The sequence below is a fragment of the Silene latifolia genome, chromosome 4 (genome assembly GCF_048544455.1).
Source record: "Silene latifolia isolate original U9 population chromosome 4, ASM4854445v1, whole genome shotgun sequence".
NCBI lineage: Eukaryota > Viridiplantae > Streptophyta > Magnoliopsida > Caryophyllales > Caryophyllaceae > Silene > Silene latifolia.
The window spans coordinates 36,965,083-36,972,218 of record NC_133529.1 but is presented as its reverse complement, the minus strand read 5'-3'; positions in this window follow the sequence as shown (position 1 = coordinate 36,972,218).

Genomic DNA, 7,136 nt, shown 5'->3' with positions numbered 1-7,136 from the left:
GACTGTCCACTGGATCAGCCCTGCCTGTGGGGGACCACAGCCGTACCCACCAAAACCCCGCTCATCATACCGAGCGATAACCCTGTCTCATTAATGTGCACATCCCCTCCCGTGGCGGGTTCCACGGAGGGCGAAACTAGGGCGTGAAGCCACTCCCGCAAGTGACTCCACTCAGCCGAGGACGCACCTCGAGAACCACAGACAATCAGTCACAAACAGCTGTATCACAACAACGACGATCACAACGACAACAACAACAACAACCACAGTAACGACAACAACAACAACCACAGCAACGACAACAACAATCAATAACAGCAACCGAGACTCTAAACAACCAACAGAGACTGAGTAGGCGAACCTACCTTTAACCAAAAGCAACGATTCTTAGATCAACCATACGACATCAACCAAGCAAGAAATCCCTATACAAACAGTATACAAGCCTATTAATACCAACACAACCCTACAAGGAACAATGAAGACAAAGATGATGATGATGACATATCTACGCATCCTAGATCGGCGTTAAGACCGCTACCCGACTCAAGCAACCCATCCACAAGGCACTAGCATCCTCAAAGGCTCCCATGGAAGGAATTAAGGTGAAGGGAAAGGAAGGAGGCGACATCTAGGTCTGAATGAAGGAGGCGGAAATGATTCACGATTTCTCGAAACACGATTATAAACCCTCGCTGAAAAGATGCTACTCGATCGAGTAACCCACTTACTCGATCGAGTGGCCCCTACTCGACCGAGTACCCAAGCTACTCGATCGAGTAGCCTTTACTCTATCGAGTACCACTCACTTCTAAAGGCAATCAAGGCACAAGGTAACTCTGGCACGCATCACTAAGGGCTATTGCCTGCCCCCAATGGTCGGTTAACGTTGGTCAACGGGTCCCTAAAAGGACGGGTATTACAGTTTATTTCCAGGTTGTCGCGTCTTTCAAGCTCGTTTCCGTCTTCATAATTTAGCCTAATTAGTCCTAATTAGTCATAATATTTTATAATTCATTTTAACCCATTTTAATTCGTGTTTATCGCTTCCATGACAATTTCATATGTTATTAACATGTTAAATCACTTTCATCTGAGTCAAATATTAATAATCAACCATTAAACACACCAATGAACATTAACAACTCGCAGTTCTAACTTCACGGCCAGAGCTCACCTCAGGAACAGACGCAGTGAAAGCTGCGCCTCTTCCAAGGGACGCAGCAATGATGCGCCTGTTCCGGGGTGTGTTCTGTCTCTGAACTTTCGTTCTTGCTTTGACCTAATCTCTTAATTACGTAATTAATCGACTGTTAGCTGTAATATCAGCCTTAATCTGTTTATTTTCCAACCTTTATTTATTTATTTTCTTTCTTTTCCTCAAATTATCCGTCTTAGGTATATTTTGACATAAATCAATCTAATTCATTGTAATTCATTATAATTTTAATTATCATTATTTAATTTATCGTATTATTTATTGGATAATTTATTTACTTGTTCTTCACATTTAATTAATCCTAAACCCTAATTCGACATTTGTAAATGCTAATTATCTGTTCACCGACTTAGTTAATTCTCACATGCTAGGATCAAAACGTTGGATGTTGCATTGCATGCATATAATCGACAACATATCAAATACGAACGATTTCCCTAATCATTAGTAGAGGCCGCTATCGAGGCGGGCGGGATTAGATGTTCACTAAAAGGACTTCCTAATACGTACCCTCACCCCTTACTCCAGATCTCTTTGAACATCCGTGTTTATTTGCATCCACGAGAGTTATTCTAGACATACAATGCTAAGGGTACGAGTTCTTAGTGTTCATGTCACTACTTTGTGTCTTGACATGACACGAGGTATTCGAACGGTTCCAATTTCCCATAAAAATTGGTGGCGACTCCACAAATGCAAACGCTTGTTCCCAAGCGCCCCCGTGGCCCCCGTGTCCACAGTTTGGCAACTCCGCTGGGGAGAATACACTTACGTGTTGCCACGGGTGAAACTTGAACAAGGTTAGGGAATAGTTTATATGAGACAGTTGTCGATTTTCATTACTCGACCTTCTTAAGTCCTAGGCCTAACCCAACCCATTCGACCAATCGTCCAGTCTGGACGATCCAAATTCTTATCTGGGCCTAAGGATAGATAACGATTGACGTCAACCATACCGTGGTACATACTCATGTTTGTATCAAGGGCTTTCACAACTCGAGGAAATGGACTAGGAACCGGCCTTACTCATGTTTGGCACGGACCTCTCCACAGACCAGGGTTTGATCGCTTGGTATGGCAACCCACATTTTAAGCCAAAACCCTTATAAATGCACTCAGCATACCGTTATAATGCATGTATGAATGCTTGTATCATATGTCATCACCATTTTGTAAACAAAACCATGATGAAATTTTGTAAAATAAAAATCCTTCTTCAAAATGTAAATACTTTAAAATGGCCGAAGTTATGAGTCGAAACTCTGTCCAAATCTCCAGTCAAAATTCGAGCCTCAAAACCCATTTCAAAACATCACTTCAAGTTAGCACTCCTACAACTACACCACAGTTGCATAGGACAAACATTTCAAAACTTTGTCATTTTCAAACCTCACTTAACACAGTGGCACACTCCCACTTCACAATTTGAGTCTTTTCTTTGAGTAAGTGTGCTAGAATGGTAGATCGTGTTTTGATTCGTCGTTGATCTCTTATCCAGTTTCCAAAATGTCTGGAACTAGTCACACAAGTGTTAGTGATCAACCCCAAAATGGTAATGATCAAATCCTAGATGCGCTCGTCCGTCTCCAAACAAGCCAGAACCAAGCTTATGCTCGCCTCAACGCTATTGAAGGTCGAATCGTTCCTGTAGAAACTAGACTCCCTCCTACATAAAATGATATTCCTAATTAGATCGTGCACGATAACCTTCCACCTTTTTTTGGGCAACAAGAAACCAACCCTCTAATAGGTCCTACTGAAGCTGAAAAGCGACTCCAATACTTGGAGGAGCAACTAATGTACCTCAAGGGAGATGACATCTACGGGGAGAATAATCGCAAGTATGAGGCCGTGAATGCTCAATTGCCAACCAACTTCAACATGATTGACATCCCAAAGTTCAAGGGGCATGAAAACCCTTTGAACCACATTCGTGCTTTCAAAGACTACATGTCTATCAAAGGCATCAAACCTGAGATGTTCTTAAGGATCTTTCCTTCATCTCTTGACACCATTCCTAAGCAATGGTTCTACTCTTTGGAACACAAGAAGATTTCCACTTGGGATGACGCTGCAATTGAGTTTGCTAAACAATACGCGGATAATGCTGAAATCTAAGTCAACATGCGTACTTTAGAGGTTCTTACCCAAAAATGAAAAAGAAGGCTTCACCGACTTCCTAAGTAGGTGGAGGAAGACTAGCACACAACTTGTTGAACGTCCCGACGAAGCCACTCTTGTGGAAAAGTTCATGGATAACCTCAGACCCATTTATGCAAACCACTTGAGATACCAAAACATAAAGTCTTTCAAAGATTTGACTGTACTAGGGACAAGAATTGAAGATGACATCCATAAAGGACTCTTGTCCAAGACGGTAGGTCGTGGATATCAAGGATCGAAGAGTCGTTCTTATGGCTCTACTAGCAAGACTGATGAGGTTAACCTTGTTAAATCATCTAAGAAGAATACCCCACAAAGGAAGTTCACAAACATTGGTGATTCATACTCCAACGCTCTGAAAAGATTGATGAAACAAGGTAAGCTCCAACCCATAGGACCTACACCTGACTCAGAAAAGAGGTCTAAGTTCTGGGATGAGAATGCATACTTTGTGAATATCATAGAGGCAAGGACACGATACGAAAAAATGTTTCAAACTAAAGCATGTCCTTCAGGATATGATCGAAGATGGTCGTTTACCCATACCTCCGGAGGTAAGCCCGACAATACTCGAAATCCTCTTGGAGTTTTGATGATCACAGATGAAGAATCCACCTTGGATTGCTCACACCTTATCTCTCCAATCGAGGAGGAGGTCAATGGAATATGGGCAGATAACGATGAAGATGTCTACCTCTAGGATCTTCCCTTGATCAAAAGTGCCGAAAGTCTTACGGATGAGATCATTACCACGATGCTTCGGGACGACCACCCCAACCCTACAACATTGATCACCGAAACCAGTTCGAATCAGCAAAAGGGATGGAGAAAGTCTATCAAGTGGACTAACAACCAAGGAAAGCTTTTCAAAGTCACCACTGGAGAAGGAGAGATGTTCAAAGGAGAACCCAAAGACAACGAATTCAAGTCGAGTCGGAGTCGGAACCGTAGTCCGAGTCTAGAAAAGTCGCTAGAGAGTCTTCTTCTGTCGTCACTCCCTATCCCCTTGTTTCTCCTAGCATAGCATCGAGTAGTAACAAAGTAGCTTGGGAATGTCCCGGTTTGTCCCTTTACCACCACTGACTACAGAACAGATGGCTTCTTTGTTTCAACTCTTTTCAAAATTTAATATGAATAAATCAGATTCTGTTTACTCTTTGTGTTATTCTGAATGCAATTCTATTTATGATGATAATGAGGATAATCCTGACCCAGACTCAATCGATTTACCTCCCTATATAGTTAAATAAATACTACAAGAGGGGGAAGGGGCACCAGTTATAGAGAACACCGAACCCATCAATGTAGGAACCGAACTAGAACCCCAAGAACTTAGGATAGGGGCGACCTTAAACCCAACTGAGAGGGCCAGTTTCATCGACATCCTACACGAGTTCAAAGACGTTTTCGCTTGGTCCTACAAGGACAAGCCAGGAATCGACAGGGATATTGCAGAACATCGAATTTCAATCAAACCAGGTTTTAAACCCGTAAAATAGAAGCTTCGTCGAATGAGGACTGAATGGGCTCTTAAAATCAAAGAAGAAGTCGATAAACAATTCAAAGCCGGATTCATCAACGTTTCCGAGTATTCAGACTGGGTGGCTAACATAGTCCCCGTACCCAAAAAGGACGGGCGAATCCAAGTTTGTGTTGATTTTAGAGACTTGAACAAGGCAAGTCCCAAAGACGAATTCCCTGTACCACACATCGACATATTGGTAGATAATACAGCAGATCATGCATTGTTGTCCTTCATGGATGGGTATGCACGGTATAATCAGATCAAGATGGCCATAGAAGACATGCATAAGACAACTTTCGTTACTCAATGGGGCACCTATTGTTATACAGTTATGCCATTTAGGCTAATCAATGCGGGAGCTACATATCAACGAATTGCAATCACCTTGCTTCATGACATGATGCATAAAGAAGTAGAAGTGTACCTCGATGATATGATCGTTAAGTTCAAGGGCATGAAAGGACATATTGATAACCTTCGCAAGTTCTTCCTAAGATTGTGCAAGTACAACATGAGACTCAACCCTCAGAAATGTGCATTTAGGGTAACGTTAGGAAAGCTTCGGGGATACGTTGTCAGTCAAAGAGGAATACAAATTGATCCATCCAAGATCAAGGCTCTAATCGAAATGACACAACCCCAAACAGAGAAAGAGATTAGAGGATTTCTAGGCAAAGTGCAGTATATAAGCCGATTCATATCGAAGCTTACTATGATATGCGAACCCATTTTCAAAAAGCTCAAGAAAAAAGATCACACCATATGGGACGACGACTGTTAGAAGGCATTTGACAAGATCAAGGAGATACTAGCCAAACCACCAGCGCTAATGCCTTCCCAACGAGATCAACCTCTTGGTTTATATCTCACAGTTACTGAAATAGCCATAGGAGCTGTGCTCGCACAAACTGTTGGGAAGGAAGAAAGAGCTATCTACTACCTTAGTAAAAAGTTCTTAGAATATTAGTGTAAGTACACACCTCTCGAAAAGACATGCCTCGCTCTTGTGTGGGCAACAAAGAAGCTACGCCACTACATGCTTAACTACTCTGTTAAAGTGTATTCTAAAATGGATCCCGTCAAGTACCTCTTCGAGAAACCAGTTCTCAATGGTCAATTGGCAAGATGGACACTAATGCTCTCAGAGTTCGATCTCAAATACGTACCTCTAAAAGTCATAAAGGGGTGCGCCGTTGCCGAGTTCTTCGCAGACAATCCTATCAACGACATCCAAGCAATAGACATGTGGTCATTTCCAGACGAGGATATCCTACAAACCAGTGTAGACTCCTGGGACCTTTACTTTGATGGAGCATCAAACTTAAGAGGATTTGGGATAGGAGTCTTGCTCATTTCTCCTAAAGGTGAGCATACACCACTTTCTGTCAAACTCGACTTCGAGGTGACGAATAACACAGCAGAATATGAAGCTTGTCTCATTGGTCTACAAGCAGCAGTAAGTTTAGGCATCAAGCATCTTTGAGTCCATGGAGACTCATCCTTGATCATTAACCAAATTACGGGATCTTGGAAAATACTAAGTGAAAGTCTAGCACCGTATCAAGCTAGGATAGATCAAGTCGCCCAATTCTTCGATCATGTCACTTATCTACACCTACCTCGTGAAGATAATCAATTTGCAGACGATCTTGCAAAACTTGCATCTTTGATTAACATGCCAGACAACATGGTAGAAATGCCTTTATGCATCGAACGACGTTCAGAACCGGCCTATGTGCACCGTTAGACACGATGAAGAAGAAAGCCCAAGGGAACCTTGGTTTCAAGTGATCCTAAACTTCAAACTCAATGGTACCTACCCACCAGATATGGATAAGAGGGGACAATGTGCCATATGTCTACTAGCCTCTCAATACCTCCTCATGCAGGGAGAATTATATAGAAGAACACCTCTTGGTGTAGTTTTGCGTTGCCTTGATCATTCACAGACACAAAAAGGGATGGAAGAAGTTCACGATGGAGAATGCGGTCCCCACATGAGTGGACCAATGATGGCAAAGAAAATAATGCATCTAGGATACTACTAGATGACAATGGAGTCAGATTGTATCAAATACGTCAGACATTGCCATAATTGCCAAATCTTCGGGAATGTGCAACACGTTCCTCCTTCATTGCTTTTGATACCTGTCGAAGTGAGTACCAAAAATAATATTTATAATTTTCCAAACTACAACTAGCAAGCGGTAGTAAGGGTCGATCCGCAGG